The sequence below is a fragment of the Zea mays genome, chromosome 10 (assembly GCF_902167145.1).
Source record: "Zea mays cultivar B73 chromosome 10, Zm-B73-REFERENCE-NAM-5.0, whole genome shotgun sequence".
Taxonomy (NCBI): domain Eukaryota; kingdom Viridiplantae; phylum Streptophyta; class Magnoliopsida; order Poales; family Poaceae; genus Zea; species Zea mays.
The window spans coordinates 77,967,855-77,980,821 of NC_050105.1; positions in this window are offsets into that span (position 1 = coordinate 77,967,855).

The following is a 12,967-nucleotide window of genomic DNA, read 5'->3' on the forward strand; positions in this document are numbered from 1 at the left end:
AACATATTTGGAACTCGATCTTCTAATACATACACACCATGTAAAGTATTAACCACGGACGTCGATGCAACATAATCAGTACATGGACACACGTTGAAAGAGAGCATGAACAAATAATAGGGCTATAACACATCAATGGTATCCTGTTCACCCAGAACAAGAATTGGTAAAACCGCATCATTGCTGACATTTAATTAACCAACAAATTGTGCGATTTACATTACCTTTGCTGAAGTGGATCTTGGAACCTCAGACGAATAACCCGAGTTGATGCGGAAATCTGAAGGGTACCCCTGTTTCGTTCGGCTTCTGGGATATGAAGAACAAAAACGTAAGTACGTCGATGGTAATCAATTCTGATGTACTGAAAAAACTGGACATGGTGTCAATCTACTAGAATCCAGATATTGAAATGTATTATTGCGTCGGCTGCTAACATACAAAAATAGGGTACAAGTACCAAATAAACAAATAATAGTGCAAAACACAGTTCAATGGTTTCCCCTAAACCGTGACCAACAATCGTTCAACACCATCTCTGCATCACGTTGCTACGAGTCCATAAAGGGGGGATAAACATCTTAACCACGGACGTAGATGCAACCTAAACCCTAATCATGACATGGGGATGCAACGGATCCGGAAAAGCACAATAGGAGAATGGGATGGGGGAGAGGAAGATGGTACCTGCGAAGACGCTGAGATGCGAAAGGGGGGAGGAGTCCAAGGTTGACGATGGCAGTGGGAGTTCACGACGGAGTTGCGGCTCCGCGGTCAAAACCCTAGCGCAGTGAAGGGTGACGGAGCCATCAAAACGACCGCGGCGGCGGACGAGAAAGAAGACACGGTACAAATGGTAGTTACGAATGTACCTGCGAAGACGAGAAGTTCGGATACGGGAGGAGTGCAACCTTGACGATGACTTGCGATGCGGGAGGCGTGCAACCTTGCCGAGGGACTTGCAGAGGCGCGGGCAAAACCCTGGCGCCGGCAACGGTCAGGGCCCTTTTCCAAACGAGGCAGCCGGGGGAGGAGGACGAGCGGTACGAAACGGAATGGAATGAACCGCGTACCTGAGGAGGAATGCGGCGGATGAGCAAAGGGGAGTGTGGTCGTGGCCCCCGAGCCGCTGCGGCGGAGGCGGCGGCGGCGGTCCTTGCGAGGGGAGAGAGCTGAGGCGCGGGCACGGTGGAAACCCTATCGCGAGACCGCGGCTTCCAGAGGAAGCCTGCTTCGGCCGGCTTTTCGTTTCATGTGACGCGCGCGGCTTCTGTGCGAAGCGAGGCCGTGAGAAGCTGCCCAGAATCTGGGCGTTTGGCCGCGGCTTCTGCTTCTGGCGGCCAGAAGCCGCCCAGAATCTCAACCAAACAGGGGCATAATTTCTCACGTACAAGGAAAAAAAGTTAGCACACAATAAAAAATATTCCCACCCTTTTTAAGTTTTTATTCTCCACATGTGTTGACCAGACAGAACTAGCTAGAGCCTAGATGATTGCAGCTATAAACTGTAGTATACTTTTCGCTTAGTCGTGCATCTACATAGCGCACCCACTCATATATAAGATCCAACATATTCTTTCGGAGACAACACATGAGTGCCAGCGTTTTATTCTTTCGACTCTCCCGTGCCGTGCCAAAATAAATGAGTTTCTAGGTTTCGTCAAAACGATCGATGTTACTTGAAGATTAATTACAAGATCGCCCCCATCAAAAGCTATTTTGCCATGTAATGACTGCACTTTGAAACTAGATTCTTTTAAAAAAAACTACTACAACTAGTTTAGGTGGACCATATCCGGAAAGTTACATTTACCGTGAGACAAATTTTAATGATGTGTTTGGTTTGATGTTAAAGTAGCATGAGAAGGGAGCCACACCGTTCTCTCGGTTTTTTGGGACCACACAGCCACCAAAAATTACTCCGTCGTTCATCTCGCTACCGCGTGACTCTTATCCAAACACTATAGAAAATATGGTTGTCTACCTTCCATCCCTTCTTATATGTCCAACCAAGCACACATCAAGTGACAGAAGTGTGGAGCGTGGATGCAATATCTTTTAGAAAATACTAACTGTAAGTTTTTTTTCTTGTTGTCATGTTTTCTCAAAAGATTTTTTTTTCAAGACGACGTGCTTTAGGATTTGTAATGACAAAGAAATTCAGTATTGGCATGCTCGTACCGCATCCCTTCCAAAAAACAGGTGGCATGATTGATAGGTTCTTTTGGTACCAACGGCGTACTAAGGGGTATATCTAGGGATCTATTTATATTTATTTTGAACAAAAAATTATTTAGGGCCTTAACATTTTGTGAAGAAGCATTTGGATCACGATCCATTACCACCCCTAGATATACCACACAGTGCTTTTGGGAGGATGACGATGCCGATCACAGCTCGATGGTTCGTACGAAGCACGACAGAACGCAGAGGATCACTATACAGGTTCGGGCTGCTAGGGCGCGTGATACCTTATGTCCTGTGAGTTTGTGGATGTGTATTGCTCAGGGATCAGAGGTTACAGAGAGTTCTCGAGGTGGAAGAAGACTATGAGTTTCTCAAAGATGTCAAAACTAAGGAGTCGGAACTTCGTAAAAAAGAGTTCTGAAAGGGAAATAGGGTCATACCTTTTCCTAAATGATTTTGGTGGTTGAATTGCCCAACACAAATAATTGGATTAACTAGTTTTCTCTAGATTATTCTTTCGGAGACAACACATGAGTGCCAGCGTTTTATTCTTTCGACTCTCCCGTGTCGTGCCAAAATAAATGAGTTTCTAGGTTTCGTCAAAACGATCGATGTTACTTGAAGATTACAAGATCGCTCCCATCAAAAGCTATTACGCCATGTAATGACTGCACTTTGAAATTAGATTTTTTTAAAAAAACTACTACAACTAGGTTAGGTAGACCATATCCTGAAAGTTGCATTTACCGTGAGACAAATTTTAATGATATGTTTTTGGTTTGATGTCAAAGTAGCACGAGGAGGGAGCGACATCGTCTCTCGGTTTTTTTGGACCACACCATCACTAAAAATTACTCCGTCGTTCACCTCGCTACCGCGTGACTCTTATCCAAACACTACAGAAAATGTGGCCACGCACCCTCCATCCCTTCTTATACGTCCAACCAAACGCACAACAAGTGACAGAAGTGTTGTGGAGCGTGGATGCAATATCTTTTAGAAAATACTAATTGTAAGTTTTTTTCTTGTTGTCATGTTTCCTTAAAAGATTTTTTTTCAAGACGACATGCTTTAGGATTTGTAATTACGAAGAAATTCAGTATTGGCATGCTCATTTGGCATCCCTTCCAAAACAGGTGGCATAATTGATAGGTTCTTTTGGGTATACCTAGGGGTATATTTCTATTTATTTTCAAGTAAAATTTATTTAGTGCTCTAACATTTTGTGAAGAAGCATTTGGATCACGATCCATTACCACCTCTAGGTATACCACGCAGTGCTTTTGGGAGGACGATGATGTCAATCGTAGCTCGATGGTCCGTACGAAGCACGACAGAACACAGAGGATTACTATACAGGTTCGGGCAACTAGGGCACATAATACCCTATGTCCTGTGAGATTGTGCATATGTATTGCTTAGAGACCAGAGGTTACAGAGAGTTCTCGAGGTGGAAGAAGACTATGAGTTTCTCAAAGATGTCAAAACTCAGGAGTTGGAACTCCGTAAAAAAGAGTTCTCCCTTAAAGAATGTGAAATGAAGTAACGACAGAAAAGGGATGAGCAAGCCGAGTTAGACAAGATGATGGCTATCAACATGGACGAAGTTGCCAAAGATATAAAACCTGTGTTGATGAAGAAGCGAAAGGACCCGATCGAGTACTTCATGAATAATCCATAAACGATATGTAATGTTTTGACTTCAGTATGTGTGAACCAGAACTATTTTTGTTGTCGTCAAACTACACATTTGTTTATGTGAGGAACTTGTCATTTGTTTTCGGTATGTAATAATCAGGTACAATGCATGATGTATGGACACTGTTTTTTCCTGTATGTGATGAATGATTGGCATATGTGCGTCTGTTTAATTTCAGGTGATGATGTCGTCGAACTAGTGTACTACAACTTGTGATCTGGATTGCACACAAGAATCAGTACCACAAACTGGTTACAACACATGCCTGACACAAACAAAAGGGCTCCTTCATAGGGATAAACACTACATGACTGAGACACATAGGACTTACAATTATTCTTAACACGCAGGAGAAACACTAGCAACAACCACACTCTTCAGAACTACACGACTCGAAGACATATGACTTACAATTATTGTTATCAAAGCTCTTATTGTAATCAAGACATTGATACCTTCCTCACCAAATGCTGCTTGACAAGACCGTGTTTCAATGTTGTGTACATGCCTCTGCGAGTTATGTCGATGTTCTCGACGACCAGGTGGTTTGTAAGCTAGTCGTTGTGAACTTCTAGAACACTTGATGAAAGGTCAGCTGGAATGCCGATGTTTGCGAAATCCACATTAGTTACTTGATCCCCTTCGTCCTCCACGATCATGTTATGCATTATGATACACACTGTCATTGTTTCTTCAAGGTTATCTCGATCCCATCCATCCTCGGGACCACGCAACACTGCCCATCGTGCCTGTAACACTCTGAATGCCCTCTTGATGTCCTTACGACAACTCCCCTGCATTTGGGTGAAATAAACTTTCTTCTCTTCCCACTGATGACATATTGATTTGACAAATGTGGGCCAGTCAGGGTAAATTCCGTCTACTAGGTAGTAGCTGAACTTGTACATGTTACCGTTAATGGTGTACTGCACGGGAGGCATTGCTCCACTAAGTAACGGATTGAAGAAGGGTGATCGATGTAACACGTTGATGTCGTTGCTGCTTCCTGGAATTCCAAAGAAGGCATGCCAGATCCAAAGATCATACATCGCGACAGCCTCTAAAATCATGCTAGGACGACTGTTCCGATTGCTGAATTGCCCTCGCCAAGCTGCGGGACAATTCCTCCATTCCCAATGCATACAGTCAATGGATCCGAGCATGCCTAGGAAATCCCGTGCTTAGTTGCATGCTAAGATGAGGGCTACATCGACTATATTGGGTGTGCGCAGATACTGACTACTAAAGGCACTAATGATCACTCAACAAAACCGTAAGAGGCACACCCTAGCCGTTGACTAACCGATTTGTATGTACTCATCTACTGAATCACTAGGGAGGCCATACGCTAAAATGTGTAACGCCGCAAAAACTTTTTGCAATGGACCCAGGCCTGCTAAATCAGTAGCGTCACAACGAAGAGTGAAAAACACACCCTTCTCCTGTACCCCTCAAAGAATATTGAGGAACAACGGGTGTTGCATATAAAGTTCGACGATAACAACGACGTGTAGTAGTAGGAACACGTTTTACCTCCGACGAAAGACGTGAGCAGGGTTACCAGGGGACACCGTGTTGTCTCCAAAGTAGTGGTGCTTGATGAGGTATTCACCAGCACGGTGATCACGATGGATGACACGCTGAGACATTGCGGAGTGCCTCATCCTTGAAGTTGCAAACTTCCTTGATACGATTTGCACCGTTGACGAAAGCAATACTAACTCGATATCTTCAACATCATCGTCAGACGATGATTCGAAGAACTCATCAAGAGGATCCATTACTACGAGGGCAATGTGGCATATGGTTGCCTCAACCCCTTGGTGATGTATTTATAGGTGAATGGACTCCTGGCTTGCTTGTGAAGCTTGTCATGCGGAAGAAGCCAAGTTTGGCTTCAAAGAGAAGCCACCCATTTTTGTACTGTGTGAGTATGAAGAAGAGTGTTGGAGAACACTATGTCTGGACAAACCATGTGATAGGGTCATATTACTATTTTTTGTCCGAGAGATTAAATCGGTTCAAATTAATTAATACGGATTAAAAGTGCGGTGATTTTTATTATTTGTCTCAGCTAAGAAAATTAAAAACATAAGGCAAACATAAAAAATATGGTAGTTCAGTTTTCGGTTGCAATAAGTAAAAATGGTAATTTATCAATTAAAATTACAAAAATATGCGTACACGGCATGATCAAATTAAATAGTTAATTACGTGTGTGATCAAATTGAATATCATGTAATACCAACGCAAAATGGAAAGATGAAATGGAAATAAAACTTTGGTAGTTGAGTTAGTTGTATGGAAATGTGTATTTTAATGAGATGGTGGGGTTTAGCAAGATTGTATAGAGAGAACCGATGTAGAGAGTTGAGATATGGGGGTGAGAGATTGCTGACATGACACAAAAGTGGGATATAGGGGATGGAAGTTAGGGGTGACCGTTGTACACAGTCTTAAGGGTCGCGTCGCTGCTCTTGTGGCTAGTTGCATGGCTCCTATGCACGCCTCCCCCACGCCCATGCACTGTCAGCCCACTGCACCTCCCGCCTCCCCTTACGTGACCTACCTCTCCACACGCCACCACTACGACGCCCACCTGTCCGCAGGCGCTGTTGATCTCCCTACGCTGCAGAGTGTTGCCGTCATGCCACCGGAGCGCATTGTTCCGTGCCACCAGAGCGTCGCGCCTAAGCGTCGCTGGCCCATGCCCCATCATCTGCCTTGCCTCCTTCCCCTCGGCATCCTGTCCTCCGACATGCCTCCTTCCCTCGACCCACACAACTTCTTCGGCTTCTACCGCTTCGAGGAAGTTCTTTCTGCGTTAGTACATTTATCTCTTGGGTCTATGTCATTCAATGTGCAATAGGTGTTTGGTGAATTGTGGAGCCAATTTTCTATTAGTAATCAACATATTGCATGTGCATCGTTCGAGTAGACACTGGTTGTTGAGTATCTCATATGTATCTAAGTTGCAACAACAAGGTCGATGAACACAATTTATAATCTTGTGTATACTCACAAGAAGTTTATAATAAAAATAATTAAATCAAAATGACATGAAATATATGAGTTTTGTGCTACTCATACGAGTTGTGTAACAAGCTCGATAACTATAGTTTATAATCTTGTATACTTGCAACTTGTAAGAAGTTTACAATAACAAAAACAAGATTGATAAGCATAGTTTATTTATAAATATATTTTAAATGTGATTGAATTGTCTTTTATTACTTATTCCTGATTGGTTTGTACAGACGAAACAAGCATATTCCGAATCAAGATCAAACACCAGTACTCTAGCCACACAAAACACACATAGAGATTAACAGTGTAACACAATCTGAACCCATATATATACACACAATAGGTACTTGAGCTTCAACACTAAACCTAGCTAGTTCCGGATAAATATCAAAAGCAAATGAATATGAAATATACATATTCAACAAGTAGATGAATCTAAGTCTGCAATCAAAGACACCAAGTGACTGATCGTATCTCCTATTTTGTTCGCTCGTCTCTTGAATGGATAGAATATAAGATAAGAAGCGACATAACCTGGGTGCAAGCATCGAGCAAGGCGACATATAGTTTCCATCACTAGGGCATGGGCGGATGAGTCTACCGACGACATGCATCGTGCCCTTTGCTTTTTAGGTGCCTCTGCAGTTGGAGCCTCTTCATGGGATGGCACTCGCACTCAGGCAACAGAGGGTGTGATGCATGCCATCGACAAGCACTCCCGCCCGCGTCCTAGTGATGGGAACTGATATGCCACCTTGCTCATTGCCTGCATTCATGCCATACCGCTTCATATCTTGCATTGTATCTATTCAAGGCAGGAGCAGATGGAACATGATATCTGATGAGCTGACTGCTTGCTTGCGTACTTACATTAATCTACTCGCAGATTATTTTTATTTTATATCTATGTGCTTTTGATCTCGTCTCAGAACTAGCTAGATTTAGTGTTGAAGCTCAAGTTATCCTTGAAAGGGAAATAGGGCCAAACCTTTTCCTAAATGATTTTGGTGGTTGAATTGCCCAACACAAATAATTAGACTAACTAGTTTGCTCTAGATTATAAGTTCTACAGGTGCCAAAGGTTCAACACAAACCAATAAAAAGTCCAAGAAAGGGTTCAAATAAAAAAAGCAAAAGACAACCGAAGGCTGCCCTGGTCTGGTGCACCGGACTGTCCGGTGTGCCACCGGATAGTGTCCGGTGCACCAGGGAGATCAACTCCGAACTTGCCACCTTCGGGTTTCTGGGATTGCCTCTCCGCTATAATTCACCGGACTGTCCGGTGTAGCACCGGACTATCCGGTGTGCCAAGCGGAGTAACGGCTACAGCGCCAACGGTCGACTGCAAAAGTGAATAGTGAACGGTGAACAGTGCCGACTGCGCGCACAGAGTTAGAGCAGGCGCCATATGGCGCACCGGACAGTGAACAGGACCTGTTCGGTGCACCACCGGACTGTCCGGTGGCCCACATGTCAGAAGCTCCAACGGTCGAACCCTAACGGTTGGGTGACGTGGCTGGCGCACCGGACAGTGTCTGGTGGCGCACCGGACTGTCCGGTGCGCCCTTCGACAGCAGCCTTCCCCAACGGCCACTTTGGTGGTTGGGGCTATAAATACCCCCAACCACCAACACTTCAAGGCATCCAAGTTTTCAGCCAACACATTCAATACACGACCTAGTGCATTCAATACAAGACACAAATAGAGTGAATCAAAATCTCTCCAAGTCCCAATTCCACTCAAAGCAATTAGTGACTAGAAGAGAGAGTTTTGCCGTGTTCATTTGAGCTCTTGCGCTTGGATCGCTTTTCTTCTTCCCCATTTCTTGTTCCCAAGATCATTGTAATCAAAGCAAGAGACACCAAGTTGTGGTGGTCCTTGTAGTGGACTAAGTGTCCCGTTTGATTGAAGAGAAAAGCTCACTCGGTCTAAGTGACCGTTTGAGAGAGGGAAAGGGTTGAAAGAGACCCGGTCTTTGTGACCACCTTAACGAGGAGTAGGTTTGCAAGAACCGAACCTCGGTAAAACAAATCACCGTGTCATCCGCTCTTATTTGCTTGTGATTTGTTTTCGCCCTCTCTTTCGGACTCGATTATATTTCTAACGCTAACCCCGGGTTGTAGTTGTGCTTAAAGTTTATAAATTTCAGATTTGCCTATTCACCCCCCTCTAGGCGACTTTCAATTGGTATCAAAGCCCGGTACTTCATTAGAGCCTAACCGCTCGAAGTTATGTCGGGAGCTCACGCCAAGAAGGAGATGGTGACCGGCGAGAAGCCCGCCACAAGCCACGAGAAAGCTCCATCGGGAGAGTCCGGCAACAAGAAGAGGGAGGAATCACCTCCCCGCGTCAAGTCGCACCAGAGTGGTGACAAGAAGAAGAAAATGAAGAAAGTGGTCTACTACGAGACCGAATCTTCGTCGCCTTCCACCTCCGGCTCCGACACGCCGTCCGTCACTTCTAAGCGCCATGAGCGCAAGAAGTTTAGTAAGATCCCCTTACGCTATCCTCGCATTTCCAAACGCACTCCTTTACTTTCCGTCCCACTAGGCAAACCACCGGTTTTTGACGGCGAAGATTATTGTATGTGGAGTGATAAAATGAGGCACCATCTAACCTCACTCCACGCTAGTATTTGGGACATTGTTGAATTTGGTGCGCAGGAACCATCCATGGGGGATGAAGGCTATGATTCGGACGAGGTTGCCCAAATCCGTCACTTCAACTCCCAAGCCACTACTATACTCCTCGCCTCTCTAAGTCGAGAGGAGTATAATATGGTGCAAGGGTTGAAAAGTGCCAAAGAAATTTGGGACGTGCTAAAGACCACGCACGAAGGAGACGAGGTGACCAAGATCACCAAGAGGGAAACGATCGAGGGGGAGCTCGGTCGCTTCATGCTTCACCAAGGCGAGGAGCCACAAGCCATGTACAACCGGCTCAAGACCTTGGTGAACCAAGTGCGCAACCTCGGGAGCACCAAATGGGATGACCATGAAATGGTCAAGGTTATTCTTAGATCACTCGTTTTTCTTAACCCTACTCAAGTTCCATTAATTCGCGGTGATCCTAGATATAAACTAATGTCTCCTAAGGAAGTGATAGGAAAGTTATTGAGCTTTGAGTTGATGATCAAAGGCTCCAAACAAATCATCGAGCGTGCCGCCACCTCCACACCCGAGGTACAACCCATTGCCTTCAAAGCAACAGAGGAGAAGAAAGAAGAGTCTACATTAAGTAGGCTCCCCATCGACGCCTCCAAGCTCGACAACGAGGAGATGGCACTCATCATCAAGAGCTTTCGCCAAATCCTCAAGCAAAAGAGGGGGAAGGATTACAAACCCCGCTCCAAGAAGGTTTGCTACAAATGTGGTAAGCCCAGTCACTTTATCGCTAAATGTCCTTTATCTAGTGATAGTGACAGGGATAACGACAAGAGGGGAAAGAAGAAGGAAAAGAAGAAGTACTACAATAAGAAGGGCGGCGATGCCCATGTTTGTCGGGAGTGGGACTCCGACGAGAGCTCCACCGACTCCTCCTCCGACGAGGACGCCGCCAACATCGCTGTTAACAAGGGTCTTCTCTTCCCCAACGTCGGCCACAAGTGCCTCATGGCAAAGGATGACAAAAAGAAGAAGGTAAAATCTAGAACCTCCACTAAATATACAACATCTAGTGATGATGAGGATGATTTGCTCACCCTTTTTGCCAACTTAAACATGCAACAAAAAGAAAAATTGAATGAATTGATTAGTGCTATTCATGAGAAGGATGAACTCTTCGATAGCCAAAAGGACTTCCTTATTAAAGAAAATAAGAAGCATGTTAAAGTTAAAAATTCTTATGCTCAGGAGATAGAAAAATGTGAGAAACTAACTAGTGAGCTAAGCACTTGCCATGACACTATTTCCAACCTTAGATTTGAGAATGATAAATTGATTGCTAAGGTTGAGAAATTAAATGTTAGTGATGATTCTCTTGTCAACCTTAAAAATGATAATGCTAGTTTAATTGCTAAGATTGACAAGTTGAATGAATCCATTGCTAGCCTTAAGATAGAAAATGATAAATTGATTGCTAAGGCTAAAAATTTAAATGTTTGCAATGATATTGTTTCCAATCTTAGAAATGAAAATGTCATGTTACATGCTAAGATTGATGAATTAAATGTTGGCAAACCCTCTATATCTACCGTTGAGCATGTTACTATTTGTACTAGATGTAGAGATATTAATGTTGATGCTATTCATGATCACCTAGCTTTAATTAAACAACAAAATGATCACATAGCTCAACTTAGTGCTAAAATTAATGAGCATGACTTAGAAAATGAAAAATTTAAATTTGCTAGAAGCGTGCTCTATAGTGGGAGACGCCCTGGCATTAAGGATGGCATTGGCTTCCAACAGGGAGACAATGTCAAGCTTAGTGCCCCTAAGAAATTGTCTAACTTTGTTAAAGGCAAAGCTCCCATGGCTCAGGATAACGAGGGTTACATTTTATACCGTGCTGGTTATCCCGAGCACAAAATTAGGAGAATTCATTCTAGGAAGTCTCACTCTGGCTCTCATCATGCTTTTATGTATAAGAGTGAGGCATCTAGTTCTAGGCGATCCACTCATGTTAAATTGCCTAAAAGGAAATCTCCTATTGCATCAAATGAACCCAATGTTTCATTTAAGACTTTTGATGCATCATATGTTTTAACTAACAAATTAGGCAAAGTAGTTGCAGAATATGTTGGGGGCAAACACAAGGGATCAAAGACTTGTGTTTGGGTACCCAAGGTGCTTGTTTCTAATGTGAAAGGACCCAAGACCGTTTGGGTACCTAAGAACAAGGCCTAAATTTGTTTTGTAGGTTTATGCATCCAGGGGCTCAAGTTGGATAATTGATAGCGGGTGCACAAACCACATGACTGAGGAGAAAATGATGTTCTCCTCCTATGAGAAAAACCATGATCCCCAAAGATCTATCACATTCGGGGATGGAAATCAAGGTTTGGTCAAAGGACTTGGTAAAATTGCTATATCTCCTGACCATTCTATTTCCAATGTTTTTCTTGTAGATTCTTTAGATTACAACTTGCTTTCTGTTTCTCAATTATGCAAAATGGGTTACAACTGTCTTTTTACAGATATAGGTGTTACTGTCTTTAGAAGAAGTGATGATTCAGTAGCATTTAAGGGAGTGTTAGAGGGTCAGCTATACTTAGTTGATTTTAATAGAGCTGAACTCGACACTTGCTTAATTGCTAAGACTAACATGGGTTGGCTCTGGCATCGCCGACTAGCCCACGTTGGGATGAAGAATATTCACAAGCTTTTAAAGGGAGAACACATTTTGGGACTAACAAATGTTCATTTTGAGAAAGACAGGGTTTGTAGCGCATGTCAAGCAGAGAAACAAGTTGGTGTTCATCATCCACACAAGAACGTCATGACGACCGACAGGCCGCTTGAGCTACTCCACATGGATCTATTCGGTCCGATCGCTTACATAAGCATCGGCGGGAGTAAGTATTGTCTTGTTATTGTGGATGATTATTCTCGCTTCACTTGGGTGTTCTTTTTGCAGGAAAAATCACAAACCCAAGAGACATTGAAGGGATTCTTGAGATGGACTCAAAATGAGTTCGGATTAAGGATCAAAAAGATTAGAAGCGACAACGGGACGAAGTTCAAGAATTCACAAATAGAAGGCTTTCTTGAGGATGAGGGCATCAAGCATGAGTTCTCTTCTCCCTACACACCACAACAAAATGGTGTAGTGGAGAGGAAGAATAGAACTCTACTTGACATGGCGAGGACCATGCTTGATGAATACAAGACTTCGGACCAGTTTTGGGCGGAAGCAATCAACACCGCTTGGTACGCCATCAACCGTCTCTACCTTCACCGAATCCTCAAGAAGACATCATATGAACTCCTAACCGGTAAAAAGCCCAATGTTTCATATTTTAGAGTCTTTGGTAGCAAATGCTTTGTTCTTGTTATAAGAGGTAGAAAATCTAAATTTGCTCCTAAGGCTGTAGAAGGCTTTTTACTTGGTTA